The sequence below is a fragment of the Ambystoma mexicanum genome, chromosome 4p (assembly GCF_040938575.1).
Source record: "Ambystoma mexicanum isolate Mex_15411 chromosome 4p, UKY_AmexF1_1, whole genome shotgun sequence".
NCBI lineage: Eukaryota > Metazoa > Chordata > Amphibia > Caudata > Ambystomatidae > Ambystoma > Ambystoma mexicanum.
In genome coordinates, this window is record NC_090927.1 from 1,029,831,264 (window position 1) to 1,029,852,674 (window position 21,411).

Sequence of the window (21,411 nt, forward strand, 5' to 3'; positions counted from 1 at the left end):
TCCCCACAACTCTCCCTCCCCATGCAGCTTGCAGAACAGCAGCATGTACGGGCTGTCGCCTGTTGATTCATGGCCCGCAAGTTCCAGCCCAACGCCAACAGTGCATGAGGAAGAAAGCATGTTGGAAACCCCTCACACATCCACCATAGTTCCAACCAGCCAAGAGGGGATCAGGGCCATTCAGAGGCGCCAGGAGGAGCTACAAGGCTGTTTACACAGCATATAACGGAATGTGGCTGGGCAAGGGATGACATTACGGAATGTGCTGCATCCCTGAAAAGAGCAATCGAGACCACTTCGAAGGACATTTGTGCCGAATTGGCAGCAGTGTGGCAGGTCCTCTCTATAATGGTGGCAGCAATGCAGGCCATGCGTCCACCACAGTTGCCAGAACAACCTGGGACATCTTCCAATGCAAGCTCAACCAGGACCAGCCCCGTGCGTAGGTCTTCCCGGAACCTGCGCAGATCGGAAAGGCATGCATTTGGTGCTGGAAGAGGGGGAGGGCTGTAGGTACAGCCAGGCATACTGGTGCCATGTGGACTAATGTTGCATGCTACTGCACACCATGTGTGTGGAAGTCAAGGGGGGAGGGGGAGAGGGGAGAGGGTGTTTGGGGGATTTGAGGGGCAGGGGGAGAGGGTGTGTGGGGTGGAGGGCTTGTGCACTTTGTTATATTTCTTTATTACACCTGTTGGGAAATCATAATTCACATGTGCGGACATTGCTTATTGTGTACGTGTGCTTTATTGGTGAACAGTCTACAGTGTCCATGTCCCTGACACACCCAGTGCCCTGAGTGCCACCTTCATGTCACACTCCCTGTCCATGTGTGCTAGAAACATTGGTTGATCAGAGTCTGACGCATGGCACCTCCCTCCTATGCATCGCTGCCGCCCTGAAGTGCAGCCCCATCTCCACCCTCCTCAACCTCATCGTCAGGTGGTTGCAGTTCAGCGTCAGGGGGCAGAGTCACATTCCGTCTGATGCACATATTGTGTAGCATGACACATGCCATGACGATCTTGGCCACCTTCTCATGGCGGTACAGGAGTGCACCACCAGACCTGCTGAGGCAGCGAAACTGTGCCTTCAAGAGCCAAATGTCTGCTCAATCATCACACAGGTACGTTTATGCACACGATTGTAGTCCTCCTCGTGCCTGTTCAGTGGGTTCCGGACTGTGGTAAGGAGCCACCTCTTCAAGGGATAGCCTGCATCACCTGCATGTGGGCAACAATGTATATGTGTAAGTCATCACATCATATGGGACCTGTATCAATGACGCCATAGCATGCATTTATTTCCTGATTGCAACCACATTTCCATGCATGAATGGATACACACGCTATGCGTGTATTCCACTTATGGACAGGTGTGCATGCCATCGTCTAGTGGGCGCAGGGGGGGTCCTGTTCCCTGTGAGTGCTCATGCACTGTGTTAGTCCACGCCGGTTGTTACCAGGATCTGGCTGATGTGCAGTCATTTGTATGCTTTCATCCTGTCACTGTTGATGGCAGCCTCACGATGATCTCACTATGCACAACAAATGGTGACATGCAGTTTTGCTGCACCTCTGTGTCAGTGTAGTGGTGTATTAATGTATTTGGCCCTCATTTAACTCCTTTGTATGCAGTAATGGAGGACAGTCCTTTCCGTTGATGGTATTTGGTGCTGTGTATTGGCCATACTAATTGTTTGTAGCTGAATTGTGTTGCGGGGGATACAGTCTGATTGACTACAGTGCACAGTTAGATGGCTATGGAATGGTTGTGACACTGCATCATTCACATGGTAGGGCAGCTTTCATTTTGCATTGTGTGGTCAGGTGTCAGGTCCGTTCTGACCTGCTTTGGGGTATGAGCATGGTCCATTCTCTCAGGCACTCGCAGCCAGGTGAAGTATGCATCTCTCCCCACCCATCTCAGCCAGGTGAAGTATGCATCTCCCCCCCATCTCAGCCAGGTGAAGTATGCATCTCTAACCCCCATCTCAGCCAGGTGAAGTATGCATCTCTCCCCCAATCACCTACGCACATCGCATTTCCATGAGCCTAACATGCAACTCACCGAGAAGCCAGGATCTCTGCCCTGCATGTCGCTCCATGTAGCGTAGTATCGTGCCGTTCCGCAGGACCATTGAATCATGGGTTGATCCGGGGAATCGGACACAACAATGTGTGATCTTGTTTGAGTCACATACCATTTGCACGTTGATGGAGTGGTATAACTTACGGTTGCGGTACACTACCTCCATGGCATGTGGGACCACCAATTCCACATGGGTGCAGTCAATTGGCGCCAATGCAACCAGGGATGCCGGCCAGTCAATGGAAACCAACTTTGGTGTTTGAGATCTCCCGGGCAGTCCGTGGTAAGCAAATGTGGTCGCCTGTGTGCTTCAGGAGGGCATCAAGCACTTGGTTCAGTGTACGTGAGAATAATGGTTGTGATATGCCATGAATGTGCCCCATTGCATGCTGTTAGGTGCCTGTGGCCAGGAAGTGGAGCACAGACACTACCTTCAGTAGGGGTGGGATGGCAGTGCGTGTTTCAATCAGGCTGACAATGTCGTCATGTATCATGTCCACAATGGTGGTGATGGTGTCCCGGTCCAGACGGTACAGGGTGTGGATCTGCTCAGGGGTTAGGTTGTATGGACTTGCTCTTATGCGAGGGATTGGGGGCTGCCTGCGTGGTACCACTGGCTGCACTGGTGGGGCATGCTGGGCCTGCCTAACCCTCATTCTTCTCCTGCGTCTCCTCTGTGATGCCTGTTGTTGTTGTTGTTGTTGTTGTTGTTGTTGTAGCTGGAGTTCCACTGCAATCATGTCCTCCAGCCCCAGCATTGCTAGTAGTATGGGAATCATTTTGGTGTGTGACTGGGTGTGGGAAGGGGTGGGGTGTGCTCCTTTTGTGCTGGCCTAGTCTATATTTCCTCCACCTGTGCCGATTGTGTGCACCTGTGGCAGTTGGGAACACTGCACATGGCCGATTACGGGTGGTCCGCAATGCCGGTACTTGCTCCATGCCAGTAAGGTACTTTTCGGCCTTCAGTAGGTCGTTATTTGCATTGCCGCCTGACTTGTGATGTCCTCCTGTTTACGCCATGCCGGTATTGCCGACATGGAGGGTCGCTTGCCCGCGCCCATGCCGCTATTAGAGGCACCGTTAATTACGGTGCCGCTAATAGCGGATTGTCGGGTCATGATCGTCCGGAGCGGTAAGCGATGCCGGTAATCCTTTACCGGCATTATTGTTCCCCTACCGCCCGGGTCGTAATGAGGCCCTAATACTTTTCAAAATGCTGGCGTAAGTGAGGTCTGCAGATTGACGCATGTTTTCTGTTAATTCTCTGTATTGGAAATGTTGCCAAAGGTTGACATTTCCTATGCTGCCAACAGTTTTCCAGCACAGTTTGTGTCCTAAGGTTTTAAAAATAGGTTCACCTTTCACTGGTGTCAATTGCAGAACATCTCTGAAAACAATAATGTGTTTTCCTCAAAGAGTTCTTCGTAGTTTATTTTAAGTACTTCTTACAATCTGAGGTGAATCAAAGCCAACATTAGGTTGGAGACCATGCTCACTTCATCTATTAGTAGCATTTTCATATGTGTTAATACTCTGTGTGGTTCCATTGCAGCTTTTGTAGAAAGTTTGTAATAGTCTAATTTGTTTTGGTGTTCTACTGAAAGGAGTAGTAATCGGTGTAAAGTGACACCATCTATGATGTAGGCAGCTAAACCTGTGGGGGCAGTTACAACAGCTGACAGTTTGTTGTTTGTCAATTGTTGAAGGAACTTGCTGATGATTTTCATTAAGAATGTTTTGCCTGAACCAGCTTCACCACTGATGTACAGCAGTATAGGTTTGTAATTTTGGCAGGTACATTCTTTATTTTCGTGTTGTACACCATGTGCAATTTCTTTTGTTACTTCTTCAAAAATGGTGCGCTGGTCTTTGTTAAGTTTTGATTGTAGTACAGTTAAGTCTTCTGTATCTTCTTCATAGTGACACATGGTGTTTTCTACTTCTGTCATGCCTCATTTCCTATTAGTGGCTGTCCTAGTGGTTCTTGGCTTCCTGTTACAGAAGGTTGACTACTGTATTGTGCAACAATGTTTTGTACTGTGTAAAGTTCACATAGGTGATAGTGCTTTCATTTGCTTTGCATGCGTCTTCATAGCAGTCATATTTATCTAGTATCTCTTCTTCTTTTCTCCATGGTTTAAAAAGTTGTAGCAGGGACATGTAATATATTTCTTTCTATTGAGGAGTTTTTAATGACAACTTGACATGATTAATTAAGCTTTGTTTGCTAAGTTTCACTAAGCTGCCTTCACAATCTGTCACTCTATATCTACCTTTGTTTTCATCGGGTTTTATATTATTTTTGTATGCAAAGTTTTGGGCTATGCGGTATAGACACATGGTTTCCAAAGTGGTACTCCTGTTCGGGTAGTATGTGTCTAGTAAATTGTTTTTCAAAATGTCTTGGCTTTTGGGATCATTTCTTGCTATTGTTTCTATGTCCTCATTTGATTTGAGAACTCTTTTTCTAGATTTAGCCAGACCGAGACTTAGCCATACTATATTTTCAGATTTTCCATACTAAGCAGTACCGGTTAAACGATCTGCAGCTTCATAGGCACCACATTCTCTGTGAGAGAGCATTTTTATGCCTAGGCTGTACAATTTCTGAGATAGAGTTTTGTCTGATGATAGGTCATTCCAGAGGTCTTGAAGCTCTGTTTTTTCAGCTTTTGTTAAGTAGGTTGTAACATATTGTGCAACTGCAGTGGAATTGTCTGCAATGTACTGCACATCTATATTTGCATTCCATAAGAGGGCAATGATTGCATTGTAATCATTGATATATTTTGATTCTTCTGTTCTTTTTATGTAATATGTGTTCTTAGGTGATTTACCTTTAACACTATGTCGAACTGAAGACATTAAGTTGTTCACTTCACCTGTTTCCATAACTGGAAACCAAAGGAGCATTTGGTGTAGTATTTCCCTTTGTTTATGTATTTGCGATGACAATATTTGCCACATTTGTGTCTTTGAAATTGTACAATTTGTCCATGAAGGTCACTATATCTCGTTTGTGAAGGGATTTCACAAGTAACATATTTTTGGATGAACTGCAAAACAGTGGCATGACTGTCCTGACCAAATTTAGGTGCACCTTTAATCCATACAAGCATGTGGATATGTGGTGCTCCTCTGGCTTGGTATTCTTTTCTCCAAAAGAAGTGTTGCACTTCTCCGAGGGGAGGAACAGTTTTATTACAAATAAAGTGTAGCAGAGCATTGAAACAGTGGTGGAAATATCGTGAAACATTACCAGGATTTAGAGAGCAAAGTTTTCGAGGTGTTAGTATATCTATATTGGTTTCGTTTTTGTTTGCTAAGCGTAGGAAATTATGTAAATCTTCCCATGCATATTCTGCACAACTTAATGTAACAAACCAAGTGGGTGGTCCAAGGTTTCTGATCATACAACGTACATCTCTGTGACGTCGGAACCAGTATTCTTTCGTACCATGCATGTTTGCAAACAGATTTGTTATGCTTGATTGTAAAACGTCATCTTTTTCTTGCACTTTGTGTATTAATTGCGTAGCTGACATATTTTGAAAGTGGGTTCCCGATTTCAATATGTGTGCAACTCCGTAACATAGGGTTGCTAGTTCACTTTCAAAGAGTAGGTGGAATATGTATTCCCAGATTTAGACAAAATGTGGATCTTCAGAATACATTCGTAATGAGCGGTATTATGAAGTTTCTAGTGCATCATCTATGCTGTCATTGGAGTGCAATGAATGAATTGTATAATCGTCCAAAAGAGTGGATACTGCAGCAGGATCCAGAAGTTCAAATTGACCAGTTTCTGATGACTCTTGAATTATTTCAGTTGTTTCCCTTAAGCTTTCTTCAATATTTATGTCTTTGTAGTATCCATTATTGTCTTTCAGATATTGCAAGGCTTGTCTAACTTTATGTAAGTCCTCGAACTGTTGCCAACATTTTTTGTCCTTTGTTGGTACACCATTTACTAAGACAATTAAAGATTGCTCTATTGGACGTTGCACTCCTAGAGTGTACACATTTTCTGTCAGATCTAATGGTAAATACACTACTTTGCCACGAATGCCTTTCACCAATTCAGAGGGAGGTGATTTTACTGTTTTTCGTCGAAGGCATATTATTGCTTGAAATGGGTGTACTGTTTGAATTATGATGCTCTCATACAAATTGAGTTGTTGCAGGGGTTTTGGTAGTGGGAATAATTCCAAGTTATTTGTGAAAGCACATGAAGGAGTTTGGTTGTTGTCAAGTTTTGTAGTGCAGTAACTGCAACATATTAAGGGTTCACTTATTTCGTATTTGTTTTCTGCTAAAAGGTAGAGAGCTAATTCAAACCATTTGGATTCTTCATTGTCTTCTATTTTGTAAATTACGTCTATAGTTTTTGTGTTACTTTTGTAAAAGGTTCTGCCGCAACACACGCACACATGGTTTGGTACTTCAGCGGATGTACTTTTAAATTTTAGTATTTCTTTTTTGTATGTGTGTAATAGAAGGTTGGCATGTGCAGAATTGTTGCTAGTCTGTTGTAAAGCTATTGCCTTTTGTAAGTGGATTTCACTTCCAAAATATTTTCTCTGGATACGGTTGATTTCTTCTTGTAGGTATTTGGGTGTACCATGCAGAAGAGTGTTATTTAAATTGGCTAGTTCAAAAGCAGGACTTTTAGCATAGTACAGTTTATACACTAGATTTCATACATTTGAATGATGTGATATCATTTTGATACCATGGAAAGTGCTTTTTCAAATAGTTTCTGCAATGCAGGCTAATGAATGTCCTTGTAGTCCTGTGTATTTGCGCACTGGACAGGTATCCATATTTTGCAGCACTTTCATTTTGATTTTGTCTTTACCTTTCACATACTGATAGTGGAACTGGCGTAAATATTTGTTGGGAATGTTACACATTGATGGGCACGGCCATTAGTATACTGGACGTTCTGGTTCAATCGAATGGAGAGGTAATTCTGAGTTTTCTGGGGATACTTTTATAAGCAGTGTTTCTTGTTCCATGATGGTATTATTGATTTTTTCATATCCTCGACCACTGCTATGGATGGCAATTGTGCTTTTTTGGTTTTGTTTGTATGCTTCTTTGTTAAAATATGGTTCTGTGGTCGTCGTGTGACTCCATTCACCTCCACAGATATTTAAGAAGTTATTTTTATTGACATTCCGTTTATTGAGAAGTTTCTTTTGTAGTTTCGTACTTAGTTTTGTTAGTGGTTTCATCCTGTTTAAAACTAAAATAAATAACTTCCTTTTGAGAAGTATTGCACTGTCTATGAGAGCTTCTAGGATTAATTTTAAGTGCATGAAATTCCCTTGTTGTTTTGCAGCTGTGTGTGAAGATAGCAGAGAGGTTTGGAAGTGATAGTCCATTATAGTAGATGGGAAAAATTTGAATAATTTCATACTATAACTAGACATGCAAACAACCGGGAGCACCTGAGAGGGATATTTCACCACAGCAATCGGGAACATTTATTTTTCTCATACGCTCGCAATGGGATTAGCATTAATTTAGGCAGGAGACAGTAAAAAATTGTGACATTTTTTAATGAAAAATCGAGTTTCGCGCATAAATCGGGAGGGTTGGCATGTATGTACAGGTTATGGGGGAGATAGTAAAAAATAGTGTGATTTTTAATGACAAATCGGGAGTCTCACACTTAAAGCGGGAGCTTTGGCATGTATGTATTGGCTATGCAAATTTAGTGGCATTACTTTGTTTACATGGAATCATAAGAGTTTTACATGTACTGTGAATAAAATATGCATACCTGTACTTTGTAATCATGTATGTGGATATGCATGGAGCTGTAAGTAGAAATCTTCGAGACTTGCACAGTAGTTTTTGTAGTAGGTGCTTTCCAATGATATGAGACTTGTATTCAGAGTGATCAACAGTACATTTGAAGTGCGGAACTCTGATGATGGAGTTAGATGTAGAGGTCTTGGATGTGATTGGTGGTTGGTTGCGTGACTGCTTAGCTGTGTCCAATGAGTGAATGGATTCGTGAGTGATGTGGAAAGGGTAGAAGGGCTGGCTAAGAGTTATGTGCTGCACGGACACCGCGCCTGTCCGCGGGTAGGGCGTGCCACATACAGGGTTTTACAGCAAATCCAGCATGGAAAGGGGACTGTAGGGATCAGCCAATCAGATGTTGACATTGTTGATTTGTGTAGAAAGAGAGTGTATGTAGTGAAGATGACAGAGGTGGAGACAGTCAGGGTGTTGGTGCTCATTGATATGTTTGTCCATGGTTTACAGCACTATTCTCAATGCAGGCATGTGGCAAACAATTTTGATGTAAGAGGAGTGGAGGTGGTGTGGAGCGCTGCGACTGACTGCAATGTAGAGGCAATTCTCCGAGTTTGCAGAGATATGCGCAGGATGAACAGTCCCCATGTGGTAGTTTTGAATTATGGTGCTTTCCATTTGGGCTACGTGAGTTCCCCTACTTTGTTGGGAGATTTGGAACAGTTGGTTTAAGCAGTAATCAATATCTTTCCAACTGCAAAAGTAATTTTTTCTGCATTACTACCTAGAGCAAAATGGAACCACAGTTCTGTTTTTTGTCCTGATCAAAGCATTGCTAGTTGCGCAATCAATCGCGGCATGCATGCTTTCATGCTAAGAGCGAGTATGTTTTTCTGTAGCCACGAGAACATTGTTTCGAGTAATGTGGCTTATTTTGAAGCAGATGGTGTTTCTTTATCTTTTTTGGGAAATGCCATGTTTTTTTGGAATGTAAAGGTTGCTTTGGAACAGGTTATGTGAAGATTTTAGGAGTAAACTAAGAAGAAAAAACCCCCCAAAAAATACAAAATAACAGGTGTCTGTCAGGCATCTGCAAAACAAACAAAAAACATGGCTCTTTTCAGAGCCCACCTTAAAGGGGAAATGGGGAACACTATTTAAATGTACATTAGACACGCTTAGATCTTCTACATGTCCGCGGACACGGCGGTAGTCTGCCGACAGCGCGTATTACATATGGTGATTCTGGGGTGGAGAGGCATCCAAATGAGAATGAGCAGAGCTAGGGATTGGTCAGTAAAGTTCAGTGGGTGTGTTGTGTACGGAGAGATTTAGTGAGGATGTCTTTTTCCTGAGAGGAGAACAGACAGCTATGGCTGTGTGTGCTGGAAAACAGATTATCTGAATTTTGGGAGACTCATGGATACATTGGTTGAAGGTGCATGCAGAACATTGTGGTATATCTGCAGATCTTGGATTCCCTCGTGGAAGTGCACTGCCATGTAGTGCGTGAAATGAAGTGGCTGGACTTGGCACCTCTCTGTGCTACTTTACAGACAGAGCGTCATCCTGACATAATCATAATTAATTGTGGAGGGAACAGTTTAGGGCATGTGTCCGGAATTTCTTTGCAATTTGCAATGAAGGAAGGACTTGAGAAGGTCATGGACATGTTTCCAAATTGCCAAGTAATTTTTTCACGTATTGCGCGAAGACAAATGTTGCTACGTTCTTCTTCATTTGGTCCACAAATGGAGAAAGCGAGGCACAATGTCAATAAGGCTGTTTGTGCCTTTCTAAGAGATGTTGGCATGTCGTCTTTCCATAATGAAAATATGATGTTTCGCAGTACATTAATTTTACGCAGAGATGGAGTCCATCTTACATATGCTGGCAATCAGAATTTTATTCGAAATGTACAAAATGCATTGCGACCTTTTTTGGAAGTATAGTCATCTATTTTGCATTACATGTTGACGAATCCAAGTTTTTGAAAGACACAAAACTCCCCCAAAAGGCTCTTTTCAGAGCCACCACTTACTCCCAGAGAAAAGTGCATTGGATTTGCTAGGGTTACACCCCAAAATTGTATCTGTCCTAGGACTGTCCGCGGACTTTTAAAAAAATGCCTGGGGGCCTGCACCGTTTACTTGATAGTTCTATTTTTAAACTGAGAAAGGCGGCTCTGAAAAGAGCCCTTTTTTAAAAAACTGTTTGTTGTTTTATATATTTTTTGTGACTTATTCTACACCTGACACACTAGGAGAGGAGGGGAAAGGAGGGTAAGGAAGGGACACCAACCACGGGGATAAGAAAGGGCAGGTGGAGAGAGGACGATATAGGGTGGGCCTTATTTAGGTAGGTAGCAGCTCTTCTGGTGCTCTCTGATTGTAGTCTCAAAAGCACTTCGAAGACTCTCCCCCCTGCAGAGTACTGAGTTGCAGTACATATTCAATATTGTGACCCTCGAAAGGTAAGGGTCAACAGCATTGCAAATGGCCTGTGAAGCAGCTGGAGGGATACGCTCTCCCACAGGAGTGTCTCTTGTGGTGAGAGGATCGGAAACGGAGGATGCTGAGGAGGAACTCAACCTACTACATTCTTCACATGGTACAACCTTACGAATGTCCGCACCGTGGAACGAAGTTAGGTGTCGTTTCATGGACATTGTACCAAAGCTGGACAAACCACGTCAATGACATTTGTGATGTCATCTTAGCAGTGCACAGTGGTGGTGCGAGTTATGGTTGCTTAGCTCACCATAACTGGCAAATTTCAAGGGTTTTTCGGTTTTACTTGGAACCATAATGTCCCTTTAGCAAAGTTTTTTTACTGAATTTGACAGGTTTTTAGTAGCGCAACTGAACCGTAACTTTCTTTTTACTGAATATATTTATATTCACAAGTTGCACTACTAAAAACCTATGAAATTCAATGAAAAAACTTTGTTAAGGGGACGTTATGGTTAAGTTGCACTAATAAAAACCTATGAAATTCAATGAAAAAACTTTGTTAAAGGGACTAACACTCACGACATCAAAGATGACATCACAAATAGGAGTAGCGGCAGAGTAGCAGTCTTAGGCAAGTGACTGCAAGTTGCTCTGTCTATCCAGTATCAGACCAGACCGGAGTCTGTCTTCAGTGTTTGCTGCGTGTGACCAGCCAGTGACCAGCCAAAAGCTCCACTCCACCGCAGAGCGGCCGCAGAGTAGCAGCAGAGTAGCAGTCTTAGGCAGTCTATGGCAGCCATGGACGCCGAGGACACTACTCTGCTCACCCCCGCGGCCCAAGATGACGGCCTTCAGAGGAGCTCTTGCTCCCGTTCACGAGCCGAAAGCAAGAAGAAACAGCTTTCTGGCTCTGAAAAAATTGGACTTTCACAAAACTATGGCGGACGACACCCCCGACTGTGTTCCGAGAAGTGCTGTGGAGCCACCGACTAAAGAACCATCAACAGCAGCGGTCCCCGTGCTTAGTGGGGCCTGCCCGAACAACATAAAGAATCAGGGACAGGCGGCCACTGAGGCCAGTATAATAACTACGACAACCCTGCCTATGCTTCCAAACTGTGATCGAGGGGTCGAGCGGACTGCTGGGGGAACCAGAACACAGCCCGCTCCCCCTCACATGGCAATGATAAACCCGGACTCACCTGCGGAAGAGTGGGTTCTGCACGAACCAACCGAAGCATCCCACAGTGGCACCTTCACATCCGGCTCCTTCCCACAACCCGCAGTCTGCCCCCAGCCTGTCGGAGGACGGACGGCGTCGATTCGTGCAGAGGGGGAAGGGGCCGGCTTGAGGGATATGATGGAGGAGCGTGAGGTGGACTTGGAGTGCGTGCCGGCTGGCGCTGTAGCACTCCCCTTGGAGGGGTCTCGAGGCCGGAAAACTGGGCTTGAGGCGACAAGTACTTTCGTGCCTGGGGGCCCAGAAGGGCTTTACTGCGGACGGTCCCCCAATATCCCGTTGGATACCAACCTGGCGGAAAATCAGGGGGGAGTTTTGTTTGCAGGTCAATCAGTGAGGGTGGATGTCGACATCCACCCATTGCCACTCAACGAAAACCAGCTAACCTTGAACATGGATGTTAATAAACATAAAAAGCAAACCAAAAATATGGAGTTTACCATATTGAAGAGGGGGAGGATTCTGAAGACAAAAGCCTTCCCATTGATCCCTCTCTAACAAGAGCATCTTCAGCAAATAAGGAAGATGGCCCATGTTCTAAAAAATCGAATAAAGCTTTTAAAGATAAAACAGTATGTCCAGCACAATTTGGCGACCATTTTACCAAGTTAGGTGAGACAACAAGAAATGGTGCTGATGAACTTTGTGGCTTTAGCAACATCAAAAAACAGCTAGCCAAACACACAACAAGAAGAATAATAATATCAAAGGAAAATACAAGATGCATGGACAGTAACACCCCCCATCACAAACATTGAAATAATTTTTTGGAAAGCGCTGCAAAAGAAAATACGAAAACATCTGTGAAATTAGCGACAGTGAAATGTTAGAAGTCGTATTTAGTTCAGAGGCCTCACTGGGGGGCAAAACCAATGAAAAAAAGGACTTAACCCCCCCTTACCCCACAGTGTCAAAAAGACCTAACATTAAAGGTGGGCGCTATTCCATCTGAAGAGACAGGTGGACCGTTGGTCAGTCCACGGAATAGCAATGAAGAAAATACATGTGAATTACCTACAACAGCGGTAGTCGACTTGAACATGCTCGCTAGTATGGAAACAATTCACCTTGACCCAGAAAAAAATCAAGGGGAACCACAAGTGGAAGCCAAGATCTTTAAGGATTTTGAAAGAAAAAGGAAAAGATGCAGCTTTGCCCGTCACCTCAGCATGTTTAAAACCAGCAAAAAAGGATTTACGTCTACGTATGGCATCTACCCCTCTAAAGGACAGGAGATGTAGTGAACTGGCAGAATCCTCTTTGGCCGAATCACCAAAGAAAAAGCTTGACTTGCTGACAATTATGTCAGCAGTAACTGTGGCTTTGGCGCCTTTTACTAAATTGTATGAGGCTATCAACAACACTTTAAAAGATCACAGCACCATTTCAGCAATGATGCACTCCAAACTGCTTTATTTGGAGGGCTACATTGCAGCTATAGAAAAATAAAAGACAAGAGAACATACTATCTCACACCGACAACTGTACAGGGATGAATTTTCTTCCGTAATTCCAGCGACCACCAACAAGGCAGGATGTCAAACATTGACCACCAAAGCCATACATTGTCAACTGCCTTCAAGAACGCCAGATGTATTAAACAAGTCAAGCTCCTCCTCTCAATCGGTCAAACAAGACTCTAAGACTTGCAGAGCAACCACGAGCAACAACAAGTTAAGCTCTTCTTCACAACAGGTCAGCCAAGCTTCTAAGGCAAGCAACAAGTCTTTGAGTGATAATGAAGTGAAGGTCAATGGATGTGGCCTGTTTGGGGGGAAGAAGCCCCATAACTGTGTATGTGAAGATAAAGATAGAATACTTTCTATTGACCTAGAAAAACCCCATAGGAAGGACAATGTGACAGCAGCAAACAAAGAATTCCCTATATTTGCAGAGTGCAAATCTATTAAGCCTCCGATATCGAGAATCGAGAAACAACTAGTCTTCTGCCTACCAGTGCCAGAACAGGGTCTGGTCCCTAGACCAGGCAAGAAAGCAGAGCGAAATAAAGCGAAAATGTCAACATCAGTCCAAAGCAGCAAAACCTCAAAACGTACAGAGGAGGGTGCAACATATATCTGTATTGATTTATTGGAGACATCCAGCTCTTCAAACATTTTTAAAACTACCGAGGACCTCCTGATGGAGGAAGCTTTAGAAAACGTGAGCCAGCATTGTGAGGGAACTTTCGTATTTAACGAAGATGATACCTCTCCAAGAGACAGTCAGAACGAGCAAAACGCGGAACTCCAATCAGAGTCAAGTGCAATGGATTCTGAAGATCAATACCACTTCTTGTCACTGGAGGATCGTTGTAGGAAGGTGGCCCGAATTGAAAAATGGGGTACAGACTGGACGCGCGTGAAGGAAACCAACAAATCCAGCGAAGGCCGGCAAAGGCATTACTCTTCTAAAGCATCCAAATCCTTGAATAGCAGCAGGGGGAGGAAATTCAGTAGCCCACAAGATTCAAGGAAAAAAGCATATGAGCGGCAGACGGGCATTACTACAGAGAAGATGATAGAAAGAACAGCAGATCGAATGGGTACGAAAAGGAAACACGAGGCGAGGCCTTATCCAAATCAAGAACCCACCCTATGAAGCTGGGTAAACCTACCTTCAAACTTGAACAAATACATAATAGCTGAGATTATGTAATTCTGAATAGAAGAACTGTGATGGACTTGCTGCACAGCATTCCTAAACTCAAATCAATAGAATCGAGCGACCTGCAAATAGTTGAGCCAATTCATGAAGGTCGCCAGGCTACCACCTACCTGTATATCACCTCTCTGTCTGTCAAACAGAAGCTGCGTGACTCCTTGAGGGAATTGTTAAAACTGGGATATGACCTAAGAGAAATCGATGTTGAGGAACACCAGGAAAATGAGGAACCACGGAAGACCACTAGAAAATATTCAAGCTTCGGGGAATCGAAACAAAATAACAAGCACGTTAAATCTTCAGAGGAAGAAAAACAGACCATTCCCTCTGAGCATTGCCAGAAAGGGAAAGTAACAACTAAACCAATGGAGACGACAAGCAGTCCAAACATGGCGAGAAGAGATCCTGCCTTAATTAGAAAACTAGAAAGACCTTCCTCAACTGCGAACAACTACAAAGAATGTCAGGAGGTGGTGGATAAGAAAAGTGAAAGAACACCTTGTGGCCCACTAACATCAATCAAAAGAACATGTACGCAAGACACAACAAAAAACAACAAACAGCACACCAATAGGGAAAAACTCAATCCCCTACAAATCTTTGGGCATGGCTTCCCAAAGCATTGGCTCCTCAAAGAAAATAGCAATTCGAGCCCGCCCGAAAACCAACAGAGGTCACGACACGACCTACAATCAACTCAACGGTAAAGTTAGGCTCGTGGAACACACAAGGTTCTGCACACCTTACAGTACCAGGTAATGTAAACTTGCCCACCTTTGATATTCTGTGCCTTCAGTAGACATGGCTTACAACTAAGCCTGTCCTGGATGGGTTTGAAATCGCTCTTGCCCAGCTAAAAAAGGACTAAAAGGTAGACCATCTTTGGGCTTGCTAACCGCGATCCGAACTGGGAAAGGGCTGACACTGAGTAAAATTCTGACAGCTTCCCTCTCCATGCTAACAGTCCAGGTGAAATGGAATTGTTGGAACAAAGTCTTGGATAAAACAGTAACAATTTCAGCTATAATCATTATCGTTTACTGGAATCCAGATTCCATCTTGGATCAAGATTTACTGGACATGGAGGAGAAAGAAATTGACAGAGCCTATATTGACCACTCAGAACCTTATTTATACATATGTGGCTATCTAAATGCAATTTATAGAACAAAGTCCTGCAGACCATTTAAAACTGAATATTTGATTGCGGTTATGCAATTGCTGTTGCACACATTTTCTTAATACCGTCCTTTGTGGATAACACTGCCTTTTTAGTTCACATGAATTGATTTAAACTGCCGCAAAAGTTCTAACTTCTGAAGTCACAGAGTCGAATGCAGTTCAGATGTAAATCAGTGGGCTGTAAAGCTGGAGAGCAGTGGCACAAAGATTTAGCCCCTGATTCATGGAATCTTTTGCGGGGAAAATCAGGACTTTTCGTGCCGTCCTGCGCACAAATCCTTGTTCGTCGATTCAAGGAATCGACTGCGCAGGACTTTTTTCCATTCCTTGCATGGACTTTGCGCAGGTCTGGCACGCCTCTGAGAGTAGTCAAGCCCCTTACATGAGACTCCTCGCCGAGTGTGGGCTGGGCATACACAGAGTCCAAAATATGGGCTAAACAGGCAAAATGAGGAAGAACAAGCTCAATGTGGCTGTACAGAGGGACGGCCTACCACAAGAAGATCGCACGGCCCCAACTGTGCAGACCAAACCGTATTCATGGAGCTGTCCACGCAAGCTCATGTCAGGGAAATGATCATGCAAAGCTCCCGATCTAACCGCCACCCGAAGGCAGCCATGCAGACTCTTGCGTATGGGAATCACTGCCCAAAGGTAAAATTGCATGTTGGATTTAGGGTACGTGCCCGCAGTTGGGGTTTCCGATCGGACCTAGGGGTGCGTGTAAGCAGCGTAATGGGGTGCAGGCACTTTTATGATACATGGTACGCATGATGTGGGGGTGCTGGGAATAGTTACGAGGTACCCTACACAGTGTCTCTGAGGTGTTGCATTGGTTGTGGGGGGTAGGCATGCTGTTCTTCCGGGTTGCGTTGCTTTGCCGTCGAGGAGAGCGCATAGGTCTCTATGCACAACTTGAATTGCTATGCGTGGTGGCGTGTTGTGGGTGATATGCCCACTCTTTGCTCATAGTTATTTTGCATGGAAAATTATGTGAACACGCAAAGCGCACAGATATTCATATGTGTGCAGGGTTGCACCAAGTACTTTTCGAGGCGCAAACTTTGCAGGGTCAATGCACACTTTTATATGAATCAGGCCCTTTTTTTAACACACACATTAATTCACTAAAATAACGTTATTCAACAAACAGGTTCACTAAACATTGCCCATAATGTGGTTCCCTGTCTGCAAGGGAACCTGTAAGCAGAGGTTTTTCTTTAATGCGTCACACTTCTCCTGTTCCATCATTGGATAAAGTGACATAGGAGTGAGGGAACAGTATGGTGGACTATGGAATAGGAAGTATGTGAAGTGGGGGCATTGTGTTTGTTGCTGCTACCTCACTTCTTTGAACAACTCAGATTCAATACTTCATTTTCTGGCATGCCTCACAATATGTCTTATCCTGTCACGCCAAGCAACTGAAACAAACATGAGTAGGATGTGCAGGCAGCCATTTTATTGTTAATCAGCAATAGTTCTGATTAAGCAAAGCTGTTTGCACAAATTATTTAAACAATCAAATTTGTAGAGATCAAGGCAGTCAAGCCAAATGACCGGCCGCACCCTCCGGCTCTCTCCCCTCATTTGCAAGTGCTAGGCCAGATCATGTGGGAAACGATGCAGAAAAGTCACAGTGGGACAATAATTCAACAGATCATCGGCTTTAAAATTCTCAATTCCAATAACACTGTCATGGATGTTTTAGGGAATTGGCTCATGCATTTATTTTATGCCTCATTGTGCCGCTCACCCGAGGCATTGGACAATATTTAACTGCTAATTGAATGCAGAGCAAATTTCATTTTATTCATATTTAATGGTAAAAAGTAAATGGTACATTATTTTGTTATGTTCATGATATAGATATTAAGCCACATATGAAGAAATCAATTAATTTCACCAACGTGCAACTCTAGATGTACCACCTTTTTTTCTTTCAAGTAGGCGTGTAAACAGAAATGACTTTCTTTTAATAAACCTCCCTCCATGTATTGATGTCTTTTTATCTGTAGGTGCCGGTAGGCCAGGTTAACACCATTACAGTTATGTGGGAATCCATGCCACCTAGAGGGTTCAAAAACGACATAAGCTGCATTTTTTATTTAACAGTGGATATAAGAAAGGTAGCCCAGGCAATTAAAGCGTGGGTGCAATTGTGGAGAGTTCTAAACGTTGTTCTGGAACCGAACTACATTATCCGCTTGGGTGGTCTTGTCTAACAGGAATGTAGCAATGTCAGCATCAACTAGTTGGGACAACCACATTTCTTCTTTGGTCAAACGCAGTAGCTGAAATACCTCCCGACTGGTGATGTTGCAGTAAATGGCAGGTACATTCTCAGCTGGGGATCCAAAACACTCCACGGCCCTGCCTCTGTCGGGCTCTTGTGACTTGTAGCCTGGTAGATAGCTCTGACGCCTGTTGAAGAATACTACTTCCACAAGGTGGATCCAGCTGTCTGATACTGGTGAGCATGAGGCCTCCGAGAGAGGGCATCAATGTTAGTGCACCTAGGTCAGTATTGGAGGTTATTATTGTATGTGGACAACAATGCAGCAAACCATCATCGTATGGTAGAATCCAACTTTGTGAACTTCAACAAATATGACAGGGGCTTATTGTCTGTCCTCACTGTGAAAGTGACATGTAGAGGTACTTCTGGAACTTCTCTCTAGGGCCCACTCCAATGTCAGGAATGCCAACTTTTGGGCTAGGTAGTTCCTTTCTGCCAAATGCAGGTCTGGTTGGTGAAACTGACCTGTCTCATCTCACCTGGTAAAGGACCGCTCCAAATCCCTCCAGACTTGTGTACACGTGCAAGATGTAAGGCAACTGAGGATTCGCACAGTCCAGGACTAGAGCAGTTGTGAGAGTCCACTTGTGTTCCTCGAAGGCCTGCTGGAATCAATCAGTCCACCTTTCAACAAGGAGCTCCAATGCATAGTATAAATGGTCCACATAGCTGTTGATATCCCTCAGGCTCCTCTGGGTAGGCAGGTATCCTTTGCTGAGGTCCACAAGTGATCAGGCAATGTTTTCATATTCCATGTCAAACCTCTGGTAGGAGCTCCAGAATTCCAGAAAACTCTGAAGCTCCATCAGCGTCTGAGGTTTTGACCATGTGAGGAGGGGATCCATCTTTGCCTGATCCACGGAGATGCCATCCTTGGAGAAGAAGTGCCTGAGGCACTTGATGAGTGTCTGGAAAAATGGGCACTTGTCAACACTGATGATTAGCCTATTCTCCTGTAGCAATCAAGAGCCTTGATGAGCCTCGTGTTGTGTTCCTCCAGAGTCCTGGTGAACACAAGGATGTCATTCAGGTAAATCAATATATCCAGGAGGTTCATGTCACTGACTGTCTTCTCCAAAAGGTGCTGGAATGTCACTGGCTCACAGGAAAGATCCTGTGGCATCCCGATGAATTAATAGAATTTGGGTGAGGAAATGATAGTCATCTTCTCATTATCCAAGGGATGCATGGGGATCTGGCAATAGCCACTCCACAGGTCCAGGGTCAGAAACGACTTGCTCCCCTTTCAGGCAGTGCCATGTCTCATCCACCCAGGGTGTGGTGTATTGGTGTGGAATAGTGCAGGTGTTAAGCCGAAGATAATCAATGCACATCTGGTCATCCCATTTTTAATTCTGGGTTACGACGAAGGGAGACTGCAGGGTCCCTTGGACTCTTGGATGATCCCTGCCTTCTGAAGATCATCCAGGTGGTGATGTACATCCTCCACATCTCCTGGGGCTAGGCTTTACTATCACTCTCAGAAGGGAATCTAATTGCTTACACAGATCTGGCATTCCACTCTGTGAGCCTTGCCGAAATCCCAGGAGCTGGTGCAGAAAGCCTTGGCATGCAGGGATAGCTGTTTGCTCAGATGATCCTTGTCCCTTTATGAGATTGATGAGTTTCCAAAGTCCTGGGCCTTTAGATCCTGCACCGTCCTGAATGGGCTGGTGGCAACACTTGCTGGGGCTACAGAAGAGGTCAAGGGGAATTATGCTATGATGGTGCATGTTGGCAATCGGATGGTATGATTGGTCACATTAACTACCAGTATCTTAATGGTCTTCAGGTAGGTGCTATTTATCATCACCAGGGTTTCCGTAACAATAAACCACCTTTAGGATCCCCACTTTCTGGTGAATCCATTACCAGCTGCCTTGGGGGTTGTTCCTCACTGAGTCACACTCTGCCAGAAACCATCACAGTGGTATGTGTCAGGATAGTGAGCTGTCCAAAATGAGTGGTACAAACATCTCTAACAGGTCAATCAGGTGGAGCTCTGGTTTAGCTCTCACTCAGCCTGTATTCCTGCTTGCACATGGGATGTATGGACAACATTCTGGCATACTGTGGTCCAGATATCCCCAGGCACAGTGCAACCAGCATATCAAACATTGAGGACTTGGTTCCTATCACCACCGGTGTTATAGGATCTTCACTCCCACAACTGCAGACCAGTGCCAGGGTGTCAATGTGAGTTCTGACTCCAGCTATACCACATGGAACCTGCTTTCAACCCAGATGTACCCCAGCTAGTTGCAGGGGTTGTCTCCCAGCTGAGAAGGTACAGTCGAGCCAAAGGTTCCAACAGAATATGCGGCAGGTGTTTTCTGTAGAACGGCTCATACACAACGGGCACCTGTGAGCTGCTACCCAGTAGCGGTTGTGCCTGCTGTCCAGCGATGGTAACTGTCATGGTGGCTGGTGGTCCTAAGCACCTGTCAGGGGCTTCCCAAGATGTTCCGCTGCTGTGCTTTCTGGTAGTGAGAATACAGATGAGCTTCTTCATGGATGGACTAGCCAGTCTGTTGGTGCAGACTTAATGTTTTCTATCTCTACACAGTCAGCACGTAGAATCATGAGGGTTCAGGAGCTCCATTTCCTGGTTTTCATGTTTCCCACCATCGCACATGGCTCAATGTCCAACACCTGGAATCTCTGTAATTCTGATGTAGACCGGTGCTTTTATGCACATATATAATTTATGGCTCTCCTACCTGCAACTGTGGCAGAACTGCCAGGGCTGGAATTGAGCAGGTAGCCATTGGTGGTCTGAGGTCAGTCACAGATCTTCAGCGCACCAGAAGAGCTGATGTTCTCTTTCCCAGGATAATAGTGTATAGCCACTTCCGTGCTCTGGTGGCGTAGATGACAATAAAGCCGTTGTCTTGGACAGCCCCCACTGCAGCAGCATTACCTGGATGGCCTGGTGCACTCCTCAACTTGATGTCTTAGGTCATTCTTTCGGACTGTAGGTGGGGGTGTTAGTGAATGGATAGACTGTACACTGTGTCCTTCATCTCCCCTTTCAGAGAAAGCCCCTGCTAGACCAGTTCATCAGAAGGAGGTTGTTTCTAAGTCTGTTCTTGGAGTTGCATCTGCATTAGCATCCGCAGCAGTGATCTTTCTTTGCAAATGGCTTGTTGCAGCCTGAGCAGGTTCAGGTAGTTTGGCTCAACCCCCTTCCACTGGAAAGCCAACTGAAGAATCGACATGGTCCTGAACAGATATTCTGAGACCCGTTCTCCCAGTTGGAGGTGGTGGCGTTGTACTTCACCATCAGCTCTGCACCAGATTCTGTGGCTCCAAAGACTCCATCCAGCGTTTACATGATACAATGTGCTTTGGGAGATGGATGCCCTGCACAGTGAGCCAGGATGACCCAGCAGAGGACATCACAGACGCTTAATGATGCACTGTTGCTTCTGAAGCTCCCCAGTCATGGATCACCTGGTTGGTCTGGTCTGCCCCGATCTGGTACTCTTCTTCTTCATCTCTCTCTTGAGAAGGGTCTCTGGTGGACATAGGGACCATGCCCTAATGGTGTTTTAATGGCCTCTTGCAAAACATCCTTCAATGCAACCACCATGGAAGATTCCATCAGTCTGGCTCCTCTATCATCAAGTGTAGATCTGGTATACACACTAGGCCAAGATGAACGAGGGGTGCTTGCTGATAGAGCCATGGTGGTACCTACACTGTGCACATGC